We start from the raw sequence: 16,406 nt of genomic DNA, 5'->3' as shown, positions 1-16,406 counted from the left end.
GGACAGTGTTTTGTTCTGTTGTACATGGGGTCACCATGAGTTGGAGCTACCTGACAGCAGCTAACAACATTTAAGTCATTTTACAAATAATTTACGGAAGTAAGAATAAAGGAATACTGAAACACACCTTTATGGGATATTTTAATAAGAATGTAAACACAGCAAACCAAAGTTTTATTCCATGTTTCTGGTTTTGAAGGTACATGGGCAGTGTTCTTTGAAACCAATCAGCTGCTGGTCAGCTGTCATGAACCTGGCACATCCAGGAGCAGATTATCCAATAGGCAAGGTAAGCAAGATACCTACCTTGCTTACCAAATCGTCTTTAGTGAACAATTTCACATTTTTTCACCACATCAAAGATTCTGCTTCTAGGTATGGCTGGCATCTGTCTTTCTCACAACCCCACAGCACCTTCCTACAGCACCAAAGCCTCTTTTCAAATTTATAGTCCCTGCCAGGGGCAGATGACCCATTAAGCAAGGTAAGCACTGGCTTACTTGTGCTTACTTACTAACCTGTAGTGAGCCATTTCACAGCTTTGATGTGGTGAGACCCTTGTGCAGTGGTTCACTACAGATGCTCTGACAAGCAAGGCAGGCCCTGTGCTTACCTTTCTTACTGGGTAGTCTGCTGAAAACACGTTGATCTTATAAATACTGCTTCCAGGATTCAAACTCATCCCTAACAGATCCTAGCTTTTCATTACATCTTGTTGTTCTTCTTGCACTTCCACTGTCAAAATGCAATGTTTGGGAACACCTTTTGAAATCTTAGACACTCGTGGATTTGTTGAAGGGAGAACAGCCATCTTCTTTGCTCTGTAATCGTGAAACATTTTCATTTTTTGATTTATAGGCACCAATTAGAAGGATCAACCAAATGAATTTTTTAAATCCAGCAATGTCTAATTCCCTCTAATATCTTTATATATACACCTGCCTTCAGCATTTGTCCACTTAAGGAGTCGTATCAAATGAGTTTTGTTCATAAAAATCCAAAACAAATATGAGGAAATACAGCCACAGGTCCTCTTAGAAAAATGGGATGGTCCAGGTTCTTACCACAAAATATCGAGTGATGAAATCTTATCTGCTGAAGGGCTAACTGGATGAGAATTTGTTTTCTTTTTGTCCTTGGGAATATATTGTTGACTCATCAATGCTTGAGAAAATCCATGTGTGACTTGGGCATCTGAAGATTCACTGAGAATTCTCTTATCCGGCTGTCACCACCACCATCAATGTATAGATAGAGAGCCACGCTCCGTCCCTCTGCTTCTGTCCTCTGATTGTCTAATAACTATGAAATGTCTTCCTCTGTCAATTGCCTTCTCTTTAATGTTATGTGTGGAAAATGAGAATTTCTGAATTCTCAGCTCTGTTCAATGAGACCTGTTGCTGTCAAGCCGATTTCAACTCATAGCAATCCTATAGGACAGAGTAGAAATGCCCCATAGAGTTTCCAAGAAGTACCTGGTGGATTCAAAGTGCTGACCTTTTGGTTAGCAGCCAAGCTCTTTACCACTGCACCACCAGGCTCTGTTCAATCAAAGCAGCTAAAAATAAAAAGCTGAACTCCGGATACCTGGTACACCTTCTTGAAAGTGATGCAATACTCTGGGCCACGCAGTGTGAAGCCGGAGGATGGCGCCGTGGTGGTGATTCACTTCACTGCTGTGCTGTCCTCCTCGGCAATTCCACCTTTCCTGCTTTCTCGTTATTTTAGTCTCTTTTAGCATGACTGTCAATAATTGATGGAATTATTCCCAATCCATCATGGACTGGGATTAATGGAATCGCTCCTAGGATGATGAAAGAGCAAAATGCTTCAAGATACTAGAAAAATAAGATCCTTAAGATTCTGTATGGTGGTAGATGTACGTTACATTTATGGAATTGTCCACTGGACTTCTACGGTAATTGTGAGGTAGAATGGATTTTGTTTCATTTTTTAAAACAATAAGTCATTTTTTTCTTTGTTCATTGGAGGGCCTCTAAGAAAGAATAAAACTCGTGTGAACTACCAATCCTTACAAATTGTTAGAACTGGTCAAATACAAACTAAGGAATGAAAATTGGGTCTGTTGGGCTCTAATGGTGAGTCAAGCGTTATTCCCATCTCATACCCCATCTGCATTAAACTTGCTACATGCAAAAAATCTTTCTTACAGTAAACACTGCCATCGAGTTTTCTTACAGTAGATTTATTTAAATGAGGATCCAAACAAGGCCCACTCATAGTATATGCTGATGTCACTGAGGTCTCTTTCAAGTGTCTTTTAATCTGGAGCCTCTCTCCTTAGTTTAATGCCATTGACGAATGTAAGAAACCAGGTCAGTTGTCCTGTGGGATGGCCAGCGTCTTGAGTTTGACCGACTGCTCCCTCATGCTGTCATGGACGGTGCCTCATGTTTCCTGGAGATGGGCTTCGGCTCAGCCTTGGTTTTTGTCTAGGTGGTGCTGTGTGCTTTGGATTGCATCAGCTAGAGGCATAGGGTAGGGCGGCCTCTCTTTTAGGGATGCACGCAGTGACCAGTGGTGTTATGGATTGAATTGTGTCTCCTCCCTGCCCCCAAATATGGGAGTCCTGACCCCTGTACCTGTGAATGTGACCCTGCCTGGAAGTAAGGTTTCTTTTTCTTACTTTAATGAATTGATGCTGGAGTAGGCTGGGTTCTAAACTTAGTATCTTCTGAGTGGCCTTTTATCAAAGTGGAGTACAGGGTCACTATGAGTCAGAATCAACTTGACAGCAACGGGTTTGTCATTTATAGACACAGAGGAGGAGCCCTGATGGTGACGTGGTTAAAGCACTTGGATGAAAACCAAAAGGTTGGCGGCTCAAACCCACTAGCCACCTTGTGGCAGCCTGCTTCCATAGAGATTTCAGCCCTGGAAACTTTATCGGACAGTTTTACTCTGTCCTATAGGGTCACTATGAGTTGGTATCGACTCTATAGCATGAGTTTTTATAGACATAGACAGACACACATACTCAGGGGACTAGGCCACAGAAAGGACGGTCTACCAGTCAAGCAACGCCAAGTCAACAAGGAGGAACCTCCCCAAAAGCAGATTCCCTGATTTGACTTCTGTGAGACCATAAATTTCTGTTCTTTAAAGGCAGCCTCTTTGTGGTATTTTGTAACGGTAACTCCAGGAGATGCAGGTGGTTCAGATTTTGTCATGCCTTTCTACCACTAATCGGCTTGAGTGCAGGTTTTTCTCTTTGACTTGTGAGTAAGTAGAAAGATACACTGATTAAAGTGCTTAACTGGTGTCTTAGGCTGTGTTCTCTAGAGAAGCAAAACCAGTAAAGCATGTAAATATATAGAAATTTATATTAAGGAAACAGCTCACGTGATTGTAGGAGTTGGAACGTCCCAAGTTCTTGGATCAGGATAGAGTCCTTTCCCAATGCACAGAGCCGCAGAAGCTGGTGAACCCAGGATGAGCAGGTTGGACAACAGAGATCCTGCTCACAGGTTGTGATGGTCGAGGAATCCCCAAGGTCTGCGGGAAAGGCCGCAAGACTTCTCCTGAGTCACTTAGCTGCAGGGGCTGGCGAACCCAAGATAGGCGGGATGGGGAGCAGGGTTCTTGCTCGCAGGCCGTGAAGATCAGCAAATCCCAAGATGGACAGGTAAGCTGCTAGCTCAAGTCCCATGAACCATAGGTCAGACAAGAGACAGCTGCTGGATCCAGAACAAGCCAACAACCTTTCCAAGGCGAGCAGGAAGGAAGTAGGTGGTGGAAAGCAGAGAGATAAAGGCTGAGGGGCGGTGAGCCCCACAGGCTCCACCCCTGCCGGTACCACTCAGAGGATTCCATCATGGGGGTGATCAGATATCAAATTTCAACAGGAAAGTGATCACAACATTATACAACTGCCAAAGCACTGAGAATCATGGCCCAGCCGAGGTGACACACAATCTTAACCATCACCACTGGGTATTTTAATTTAGCCTTAAAAGTTTTTAGTTTGAAAGATATAGGGGAATTCGGCCAATGTTTAAGAACTGAAGACCCACAATGTTACTAAGGAATGTTTTGCTTGTTAATCATCTGAAGTACTTAAAGCAATTTAACATACAGTTACAACGGCTTAAGAGTTTTTATTTAAATTAGTTTGTAAACGAGAATGAACATTAACCAAAGGCCCCCTCGTAAGTTATTAAAATTTACAGGGCTTAGAAACAGCATAGTAATATTTTTAAGTTACACTTAAACGCTTAAGGAAAAACTAGGTTTTTAAATTACTTTATACATCGAATATTATTAATAAATATCCATAATCTTCGGGGCTTAAAACAGCAGAAATTTATCTCCTCACAGTTGTGGAGGCCAGGGGTCCAGAGTCAAGGCGTCGGCGGGCAGCGTTGGTTCCCTCAGGAGGCTCTGAGGAAGAACTTGATCCGTGCCTCTCCCAGATTTGAGTGGCTCCCAGCAATCCTTGGCTTGCAGACATATCACTCTCTGCCTCCACCTTCCCTTCTGTGTTTCTCTGTGTGTCTTGAACCTCCTTCTCCTTTCTCTTATAAGGACGCTAATCACTGAATTTAGGGCCCACCCAAGTCCAGGATGACCTCATCCCGAGATCCTTAACTTAATTCCACATGCAGGGACCCTCTTTTCAAACAAGGTTACGTTCACAGGTACAGGGGTTAGGGCTTGGACGTATCTTTTGGGGGAACACAATTTAACCCACTATTAATCATACCACAGCATACCTGTTGCCGTCGAGTCAATTCCGACTCATAGCAAGCCTGTATCGACCCTATAGGAAAGAGTAGAACTGCCCCATAGGGTTTCCAGGGAGCCCCTGGTGGATTCGAACTGCCGACATTTTGGTTAGCAGCCATCGGTATTAACTACTACGCCACTGGGGTTTCCCCGCTATAAATATTTATTTAAAAAACAAAGCACCTGCCACTAGTCATTTCTATGCACAAAAGCTATCTTTAAACAAAGCAAAAGCCCCTTACCGCAGTGTTCACAGACCAAAACCAAACCTGTAGCTGTCGAGTCAATTCCGACTTGTGCTGACCCCATACATTCAGAGTAGAATCGTCTGGTAGGGTTTTCTTGGCTGTAATCTTTATGGAAGTAGATCACCAGGGATCTCTTTCTAGGTGCCCCTGGGTGAGTTCGAACAGCCAACGTTTGGTTAGTAGCTGAGAGGGACCCAGTTGCGCCGCTCACAGGCCAGGAAGAGTAAAGGCCCTATCCAAGGTTCTGCAGCTACAAAGAGAGTGGGTCTCGGCAGGAGAGACGTTGTGGTGACTGTGGGGTTTGAACCCCAATGTTTCCAAAAACTAGTTTCTCATCAGCTTGAGCTTTGGTTTCCACTGTGGAGTAGAAAGGCTCTTGGTTCCTGTCTTCTAGAAGTGTTTTCAAGCGGGGGTGGTGGCTTACTAGGAGGCTATATAACATTGTGTAGGGGGCTGTGACTAGCTTTTTTTTTTTTTTTAATGGAGTAGAATTAGGATTTCCAGATAAAATACAGAACATCCAGTTAAATTTCAGATAAACAATGAATAATAATTTTTTAGTGTAATTATATCCCAAACGTTGTATGGGATATACTCATGCTAAAAAAAAAATTAGGGAAAGGTGTGAATCAGGGTTGTATCCTTTGACCATACCTATTCAATCTGTATGCTGAGCACATAATCTGAGAAGCTGGACTATATGAAGAAGAACGGGGCATCAGGATTGGAGGAAGACTCGTTAACAACCTGCATTATGCAGACGACACAACCTTGCTTGCTGAAAGTGAAGAGGACTTAAAGCACTTGCTGATGAAGATCAAAGACCACAGTCTTCAGTATGGATTGCACCTCAACATAAAACAAAAACCCTCACAACTGGACCAATGAGCAACATCGTGATAAACGGAGAAAAGATTGAAGTTGTCAAGTATTTCATTTTACTTGGATCCACAATCAACACCCATGCAAGCAGCAGTCAAGAAATCAAAAGATACATTGCATTGGGCAAATCTGCTGCAAAGAACCTCTTTAAAATACTGGAAAGAAAAGATGTCACCTTGAAGACTAAGGAGCGCCTGACCCAACCCATGGTATCTTCAATCACATCATATGCACACGAAAGCTGGACAATGAATAAGGAAGACCGAAGAAGAATTGATGCCTTTGAATTGTGGTGCTGGCAAAGAATATTGAATATGCCACGGACTGCAAAAAGAACAAACAAATCTGTCTTGGAAGAAGTACAAGCAGAATGATCCTTAGAGGCAAGGATGGTGAGACCATGTCTTACGTGTTTTGGACATGTTGTCAGGAGGGATCAGTCCCTGGAGGACATCGTGCTTGGCAAAGTACGGGGTCAGCGGAAAAGAGGAAGACCCTCAACAAGTTTGATTGACACAGTGGCTGCAACAACGGGCTCAAGCGTAATAACGATTGTAAGGATGGTGCAGGACCAGGCGTGTTTCGTTCTGTTGTGCATAGGGTCACTCTGAGTCTGAACTGACTTGAAGGCACCTAACAACAATGATAGAAGATGAATTATTCATTGTTTATCTGAAATTCAAATTGAATTGGATGTCCTATATTTTTTATTTCCTAAATCTAGCAATCCTTAGTAGAATAGAAAATACCAGAAGGGGCCACGTATTGCTGGAAAAAAAACCATTGCCGTCAAGTTGATTCCAACTCATAGCAACCCTATGGGACAGAATAGAGCTGTCCTATACGGCTTCCAAGGAGCGGCTGGTGCATTTTAACTGCCAACCTTTTGGTTAGCAGCTGTAGCTCTTAATCACTGCACCTCCAGGCCTCCGTATCACAGGGGTAGATACGATTTCAGGTACACTTTTAGGCATGTATTGGGTTACATGTAAGATGTATTTCTTCCTGTGGTTTGGAGCAAACAAATGTCTTAGGACAGCGACTGTCCTAGGTTGTTGAGAAGACTAAATGTGAGATAGCCACGAAGGTGTTTGAACAGTGCCTGGCACTTAATATGCTGTGCCCTTGGGTGCTCTAAGAAACCGGTTGCTGTCTGGTTGATTCTGACTCGCGGTTACTGCATGTGTGTATCAGAGTAGAACTGTGCTCCATAATGTTTTCAAGAAGTGATTTTTTTCAGAAGTAGATTGCCAGGCCTTTCTTCCGAGGAGCCTCTGGGTGGATTTGAACCAGTTAGTAGCTGAGCTCCTTGACCGTTTTCACCACCCAGGGACTCTGGTGCTGCCTTAACCACGGGGATTTCATTCTCTGCCTCTCGCTGCGTCTTTTTGAAAGGGTATTTCTTGAAAGAATGCTGAGCCTTTGAATGTTTATTGAAATATTACTGAGAAAATGTCACCTATTGGTCGGACTTTCACCTCTTCTCTGTGGGAAGACCGTGTGGCTCTCTGGGCCTCACCTGGGCTGAGACACCAAAAGTGAGCAAAAGGCTGACGGACACTTCCATATATGGCCACCAGGTGGCGACCGGCAGCTGTGCGCTCCAGCAGGTAGTGGTGGTTAGGTGCCTCGAGCCGGTTCCGACTCATAGCGACCCTATGCACAACAGAACGAAACGCTGCCCGGTCCTGCGCCATCAGCAGGTAGATAATCACGAGTACAGGGTCCCTATGAGTCAGAATGGACTTGGCAGTAACGGGTTTTGTTTTTTTTAGTGGGGAGGAATCCTGCCCTGCATGGTGCCTCCTGACGACCTTTGTGGGGCTCATTTCTAGGTTGATGCTTGTGTTATGAGATGAGCTAGCCAAGCCCTCTGGGGGACCCCGCCAGGCTGTCCCTCCCTGGCCGCCACTGTGAGCCCTGGCAATGACAGCTTGCTGGGCCTCAACACACACATTTATGCCTCTGGCTGTGTCCTCAGCCATTGCCAGGAACCCCTGCAAACACCTGTGGACCCCCCAGCCCACTCCAGCACCACCTACCCGGGAGGTCCCCTGCCCCCTCCCGGTTCCCCATGGGGCCCAGAGCCCCTGATTTGGCTGCGGTCACTTCCTGTCATCTGTCCACCCACCTGCAGTGATTTAAAGCCACCCACAGAGCTTCCTGGTCTTGAGTGTCAGCCCAAATGACCAGGGTCTTATTACCTGACTCATTGGTGGGCTGGAGTGGCATGCGGGCAACTGAGATTCTGCGTTTCCAACAAGCTCCCAGCTGGGGCGACGCTGCTGGTCTGTTGGGTGGCAGGGCTATAAAAGGCCACCTCCCCTCCTGGACTTCCCTGCTCCAGGGCAGGCGACGCTCCCCAGCCTTAGCACAGGGCCAGCTCTGTCCTCATGAGGGTTCGTGGGGAATGACAGAGTGACACCCAGGGCTACATACCTAGCAAGGCCTTAGGGGTCATATGGGTCAACACCCCTCATTCTGTGTGTGTCCACCTCTGTGTAAGGGGCACTGTAGTGTGTTTCTTCTTACCTTGAATCTTGGCTACTTTTTGTTACAACCACCCCCACCAAGAACAAACCATCTTGGTCTTTTAGTTGCTTTTTTACTTGTGGGTGATCGTAATTTTCTCGCCTCTGTGGACAGGTTAGGCCTAAAACAAAACAAAAGTTTATTAGCTCCTGTGCGAGCTTGCAGGGTACAGCGCCCCCTGGGGAGGACCAGGTATTAGGAGCCCTTCAGGTGCTGGGCCTGGGGTGGGTGCAGTGATGTCACTGGGGGTGGTGTCACCCCGTATGGTAGTTTATGGTGTCACCCCCCGCCCCGTCTTCCTTCTCTAATGGACCATACAGAATGCGTAGTAACGATTTTTGTGTTAACGTTACTCATAGATCATAATTCCGGTATATCGCTCCTTCTTTTCCTTTAATTACTACTTCATTCTCACAAGTTACTGACGTAGGTTCACAAATACTAATTACCACAATGTTGTAGCTAATACACCAGAAAATTTGACAAAATCAGCAACTATAAACACACCAGCAGCAACGAGACAGCGGGAACATCATTGCGTGCGTGTAGTGTGTGCAGACAAAACCACGTGACTTGAAGCATCCTTGTAATCGGGTAATGATGACAGCTCGGACCAGAGCACATTGGAAGGTTCAAAAAGTAAATTAGCACAGAGTTTTAGCCTCGTAGGTATATTGATACATGTAAACTGGGCTTACGAAAAAATGTTTTTGTTGTTACAACTAACTATGGGAAAATTTTTATAAAAAATAATAAATTTCTGCTGAAACATTACACAAAATTTTTATAGACAGTCATTTTGGTGTTATTCCCTCTGACAGTGTCACCCAGTGTGATCTGCAGCCCCTGTACCACACTAGTGACTCTGCTGGATGGGTGACCTTGCTCCCTCCTGACAGCATCTCAGGGCTTTGTTGCTCCTGTTTTTGGTGTCTTATCTAAGAATCCATTGCAGCTTACAAGGTCCTGAAGATTTACCCTTAGGCTTTCTCTAAGTGTTTTATGGTTTGAACTCTTATATTTCGGTTGTCGATCCCTTTTGAGTTAATTTTCATGTATGGTGTGAGATATGAGTCCACCTTCATCCTGTTTTCCAACCTTTGTAGACCCCACTCCCACTGCTGAGGATGGTGTTGTGGATTGAACAGTGTCCCCATAAAACACATGATCAAGTCCTAATTCCCATAACCTGTAAATGTGACCTTGTTTGGAAATCGGGTCTTTGATAATGTTATCAGTTAAATTAACATGAGGTCATGCTGAGTGTGGGGGGGGGGAGGGTCCTAATCCCATTTGAGTGGTGTCCCTATAAAAGAAGAGAAGACATGGAGGGAACACAGCCCTGTGACAACGCATCTGCAAGCCAAGGAATGTCTGGGGCCACCAGAAGGTGAGAAAGACAAGAAAGGACCTTCCCCTAGAGCCTTTGGTGAGAGCATGGCCCTGTCCACACCCTGAATTTGGGGTACAAACACCCACGTGTCTGTCAGTTTGTTGTACTGTGGGGGCTTTCTTGTTGCTGTGATGCTGGAAGCTATGCTACCGGTATTCAGATATCAGCAGGGTTATCCATGGCGGAAAGGTTTCTGCTGAGCTTCCAGACTAAGACAGACTAGGAAGAAGGACCTGACAGTCTACTTCTGAAAAGAATTAGCCGGTGAAAACCTTATGAATAGCAGCGGAACATTGTCTGATATAGCGCCAGAAACTGAGTCCCAAGGTTGGAAGGCACTCAAAATACGACGGGGGAAGAGCTGTCTCCTCAAAGTAGAGTAGACTTTAATGATGTGAATGAAGTCAAGCTTTCAGGACCTTCATTTGCTGATGTGGCATGACTCAAAATGAGAAGAAACAGCTACAAACATCCATTAATAATTGGAAAGTGGACTGTAAGAAGCATAAATCTAGAAAATTGGAAATCATCAAAAATGAAATGGAACACATAGACGTGGACATCCTAGGCATTAGTAAGCTGAAATGGACTGGTATGGGCCATTTTGAATTGGACAGTCATATGGTCTACTATGCTGGGAATGACAAATTGAAGAGGAATGCCATCAGAAAGAATATTTCAAGATCTATGCTGAAGTAAAACGCTGTCAGAGATAGGGTAATGTTCATACGCCTACAATACGACTATTATTCAAATTTACATACCAACCACTAGGGCCAAAGATGAAGAAATAGAAGATTTTTATCAGCTGCTGCAGTCTGAAATTGATCGAACATGCAATCGAGATGCATTGATAATTACTGGTGATTGGAATACGAAAGTTGGAAACAAAGAAGAAGGATCAGTAGTTGGAAAATATGGCCTTGGTGATAGAAACAATGTTGGAGATGGAATGATAGAATTTTGCAAGACCAACGATTTCTTCATCGCAAATACCTTCTTTCACCAACATAAACGGCGACCATACACATGGACCTCACCAGATGGAACACACAGAAATCAAATTGACTACATCTGTGGAAAGAAACAATGGAAAAGCTCAATATCACCAGTCAGAAGAAGGCCAGGGGCCGACTGTGGAACAGACCATCAATTGCTCAGATGCAAGATCAAGCTGAAACTGAAGAAAATCAGAGCAAGTCCACGAGAACCAAAATATGACCTTGAGTATATCCCACCTGAGTTTAGAGACCATCTTGAGAATAGATTTGACACATTGAACACTAGTGACCGAAGACCAGACGAGTTGTGGAAGGACATCTTCAAGGACATCATCCATGGAGAAAGCCAGAGGTCACTGAAAAGACAGGAAAGAAAGAAAAGACCAAGAAGGATGTCAGAGGAGGCTCTGAAACTTGCTCTTGAGCGTCGAGCAGCTAAAGCAAAAGGAAGAATTCATGAAGTAAAAGAATCGAACAGAAGATTTCAAAGGGCCTCTCGAGAAGACAAAGTAAAGTATTATAATGACATATGCAAGAGCTGGAGATGAAAAACCAAAAGGGAAGAACACTCTTGGTGTTTCTCAAGCTGAAAGAACTGAAGAAAAAATTCAAACCTCGAGTTGCAATAGTAAAGGATTCCATGGGAAAATATTAAACGACGCAGGAAGCATCAAAAGAAGATGAAAGGAATACACAGAGTCATTATACCAAAAAGAATTACTCAATATTCAACCATTTCAACAGGTGGCATATGATCAGGAACCGATGGTACTGAACGAAGAAGTCCAAGCTGCTCTGAAGGCATTGGCGAAAAACAAGGCTCTAGGAATTGATGGAATATCAATTGAGATGTTTCAACAAACAGATGCAGCAATGGAGGTGCTCACTTGTCTATGCCAAGAAATATGGAAGACAGCTTCCTGGCCAACTGACTGGAAGAGATCCATATTTATGCCTATTCCCAAGAAAGGTGATCCAACCAAATGTGGAAATTATAGAACAATATCATTAATATCACACGCAAGCAAAATTTTGGTGAAGATCATTCAGAAACGGCTGCAGCAGTATATCGACAGGGAACTGCCAGAAATTCAGGCCGGTTTCAGAAGAGGACGTGGAACCAGGGATATCAATGCTGATGTCAGATGGATCCTGGCTGAAAGCAGAGAATACCAGAAGGATGCTTACCTATGTTTTATTGACTATGCAAAGATATTCGACTGTGTGGATCATAACAAACTATGGATAACACTGCGAAGAATGGGAATTCCAGGACACTTAATTGTGCTCATGAGGAACCTTTACATAGATCAAGAGGCAGTTGTTTGGACAGAGAACAAGGGGATACTGATTGGTTTAAAGTCAGGAAAGGTGTGTGTCACGGTTGTATTCTTTCACCATACCTATTTAATATGTATACCGAACAAATAATCCAAGAAGCTGGACTATATGAAGAAGAACAGGGCATCAGGATTGGAGGAAGACTCATTAACGACCTGCGTTATGCAGATGACAACCTTGCTTGCTGAAAGTGAAGAGGACTTGAAGCACTTACTAATGAAGATCAAAGACCACAGCCTTCAGTATGGATTACACCTCAACATAAAGAAAACAAAAATCCTCACAACTGGACCAATGAGCAACATCATAATAAACGGAGAAAAGATTGAATTTGTCAAGGATTTCATTTTACTTGGATCCACAATCAACAGCCATGGAAGTAGCAGTCAAGAAATCAAAAGACGCATTGCATTGGGCAAATCTGCTGCAAAGGACCTCTTTAAAGTGTTGAAGAGCAAAGATGTCACTTTGAGGACTAAGGTGCGCCCGACCCAAGCCATGGTATTTTCAATCACATCATATGCATATGAAAGCTGGACAATGAATAAGGAAGACCGAAGAAGAGTTGACGCCTTTGAATTGCGGTGTTGGCGAAGAATATTGAATATACCATGGACTGCCAAAAGAATGAACAAATCTGTCTTGTAAGAAGAGTGGCCAGAATGCTCCTTAGAGGCAAGGATGGCGAGACTGCGTCTTACATACTTTGGACATGTTGTCAGGGGGGATCAGTCCCTGGAGAAGGACATCATGCTTGGCAGAGTACAGCGTCAGCGGAAAAGAGGAAGACCCTCAATGAGGTGGATTGACGCAGTGGCTGCAACAATTAGCTCAAGCATCACAAGGATTGTAAGGATGGAGCACGATCGGGCAGTGTTTCTTTCGGTTGTGCATAGGGTCGTTATGGGTTGGAACCGACTCGACGGCACCTAACAACAATAACAAGAAGGAAGGCCAGTTAATACAGCTGTTATTCAAATTTACTCACCAACCACTAAGGCCGAAGGTGAAGAAACTGAAGATTTTTATCAGCTTCTGCAGTCAGTATGTATTGATAATTACTGGTGATTGGGATGCGAAAGTTGGAAACAAAGAGGAAGGATCAGTAGTTGGAAAATACGGCCTTGGTGATAGAAACGATGCCAGGGATCCCATGATAGAACTTTGCAAGACCAGCGACTATTTCATTTCAGATACCTTTTTTTCACCAATGTAAATGGTGACTATACACATGGACCTCGTCAGATGGAATATACAGGAATCAAATCGACTACATCTGTGGAAAGAGACAATGGAAAAGCTCAATATCATAAGTCAGAGCAAGGCCAGGGGCCGACTGTGGAACAGACCATCAATTGCTCATGTGCAAGTTCAAGTTGAAACTGAAGAAAATTAGAACAAGTTGACGAAAGCCAAAGTATGACCTTGAGTATATCCCACCTGAATTTAGAGACCATCCCAAGAATAGATTTGTTGCATTGAGCACTAATGACCAAAGACCAGATGAGTTGTGGAATGACATAAAGGACATCATATGTGAAGAAAGCAAGAGGTCATTAAAAAGACAGGAAAGAAAGAAAAGATCAAAATGGATGTCAGAAGAGACTCTGAAATTTGCTCTTGAACATTGAGCAGCTAAAGCAAAGGAAGAAATGATGAAGTAAAAGAACTGAACAGAAAATTTTAATGGGCGGCTCGAGAAGACAAAGTATTATAATGACATGTGCAAAGAGTTAGAGATAGAAAACCAAAAGGGAAGAATATGCTTGGCATTTTTCAAGCTGAAAGAGCTGAAGAAAAATTTTAAGCCTCGAGTTGCAATCGTGAAGGATTCTATGGAGAAAATATTAAACAATGCAGGAAGGACCAAAAGAGGGTGGAAGGAATACACAGAGTCACTATACCAAAGAGAATTGGTTGACGTCCAACCATTTCAGTGGGTAGCATGTGATCAGGAACTGATGGTATTGAGGGAGAAAGGCCAAGCTGCACTGAAGGCATTGGTGAAAAGCAAGGCTTCAGGAATTGATGGAATATCAATTGAGATGTTTCAACAAACAGATGCAGCGCTGGAGGTGCTCACTGCTCTATGCCAAGAAATCTGGAAGACAGCTACCTGGTCAACCAACTGGAAGAGATCCACATTTATGCCTACTCCCAAGAAAGGTGATTGAACTGAATGTGGAAATTAATATCACATGCAAGCAAAATTTTGCTGAAGATCATTCAAAAGTGGCTGCAGCAGTATATTGACAGGGAACTGCCAGAAATTCAGGCCAGATTCAGAAGAGGGTGTGGAACCAGGGATATCATTGCTGAGGTCAAATGGATCCTGGCTGAAAGCAGGGAATACCAGAAGGATGCTTACCTATGTTTTATTGACTATGCAAAGGCATTTGACTGTGTGGATCAAAACAAAATATGGATAACATCATGAAGGATGGGAATTCCAGAACAGTTAATTGTGCTCATGAGGAACCTGTACATAGACCAAGAGGCAGTTGTTTGGACAGAACAAGGGGATACTGCGTGGTTTAAAGTCAGGAAATGTGTGCATCGGGGTTGTATCCTTTCACCGTACCTATTCAATCTGTATACTGAGCAAATAATCTGGGAAGCTGGACTATATGAAGAAGAACAGGGCATCAGGATTGGAGGAATACTCATTAACAACCTGTGTTTTGCTGATGACACAACCTTGCTTGCTGAAAGTGAAGAGGACTTGCAGCATTTACTGATGAAGATCAAAGACCAGAGCCTTCAGTATTTATTACACCTCAACATAAAGAAAACAAAAATCCTTACAATTGGAACAGTAAGCAGCAACGTGATAAACGGAGAAAAGTTTGACGTTGTCAAGGATTTCGTCTTACTTGGATCCACAATCAACAGCCATGGAAGCAGCAGTCAAGAAATCAAAAGACGCATTGCATTGGGCAAATCTGCTGCAAAGGACCTCTTTAAAGTGTTGAAAAGAAAAGATGTCACCTTGAAGACTAAGGAGCACCTGACTCAAGTCATGGTATTTTCAATCACATCATATGCATGTGAAAGCTGGACGATGAATAAGGAAGACTGAAGAAGAATTGATGCCTTTGAATTGTGGTGTTGGCAAAGAATATTGAATATTCCATGGACTGCCAAAAGAACGAACACATCTGTTTGGAAGAAGCACAACCAGAATGCTCCTTAGAAGCAAGAATGGCGAGACTACGTCTCACATACTTTGGACATGTTATCAGGAGGGATCTGTTCCCAGAGAAGGACATCATGCTTGGAAAATACAGGGTCAGCAGAAAAGAGGACCCTCAATGAGATGGATTGACACTGTCTTGGTCATTTAGTGCTGCTGTAACAGAAATACCACATGTGGATAGCTTTAGCAAAGGGAAGTTTATTCTCTCACAGTCTAGTAGGTTACAAGCCCAAATTCAGGGTGTCGGTTCCTGGGGAAGGCTTTCTCTCTGTGTCGGCTCTGGAGGAAGGCCCTTGTCCTCAATCTTCCCTGGTCGAGGAGCTTCTCAGGCGCGGGGACCCAGTTTCCAAAGGACAAGCTCTGCTCCTGGTGCTGCTTTCTTGGTGGTATGGGGTCCCTAACTCTCTATTTGCTCTCTTTCCTTGAGAGATAAAAGGTGGTGCAGGCCACACCCCAGGGAGACTCCCTCCACCTTGGATCAGGGAGGTGACCTGTGTAACCCGTGGTGTTAAAATCCCACCCTAATCCTCTCAACATAAAATTACAATCACAAAATAGAGGACAACCACACATGGCCTAACCAAGTTGATACATTTTTTGGCAGATATAATTCAATCCATGACAGACACAGTGGCTGGAAGGAGGGGCTCAAGCATAACAATGACTGTGGGCATGGCACAGGACGGGCAGTGTTTCCTTCTGTGCTACATTAGGTGGCTATGAGCGGAACCAACTTGACGGGACCTAACAAGAACAACAACAACCTTCCAGAACTGGGAGACAATCGATTTCCTTGTTCAAAGCCACCCTTTTTGTGGCATTGCCACACGGCAGCACTGGGATACTGGTGCAGGTAGCCTTCTCCATACCCTCTGCTTCTTTGAATCCACCCCCTTTTTGGGATGCTGACTACAAGGGTCAGGATGGGCCCTCAAGGAAACGGCCTTCTCTGAGCTCCTACAGCTAACCTTCTCGGTCTCTCTCTGAGTAATGTGCCAGAACCATCTTCTAACTTCTCATCTCTTTAACAATAAAATCGTATCGGCACTTAATTTTCTGTGAACACT

This window comes from Loxodonta africana, chromosome 10 (assembly GCF_030014295.1).
Source record: "Loxodonta africana isolate mLoxAfr1 chromosome 10, mLoxAfr1.hap2, whole genome shotgun sequence".
Lineage (NCBI taxonomy): Eukaryota > Metazoa > Chordata > Mammalia > Proboscidea > Elephantidae > Loxodonta > Loxodonta africana.
This window is presented reverse-complemented; position numbering follows the sequence as displayed.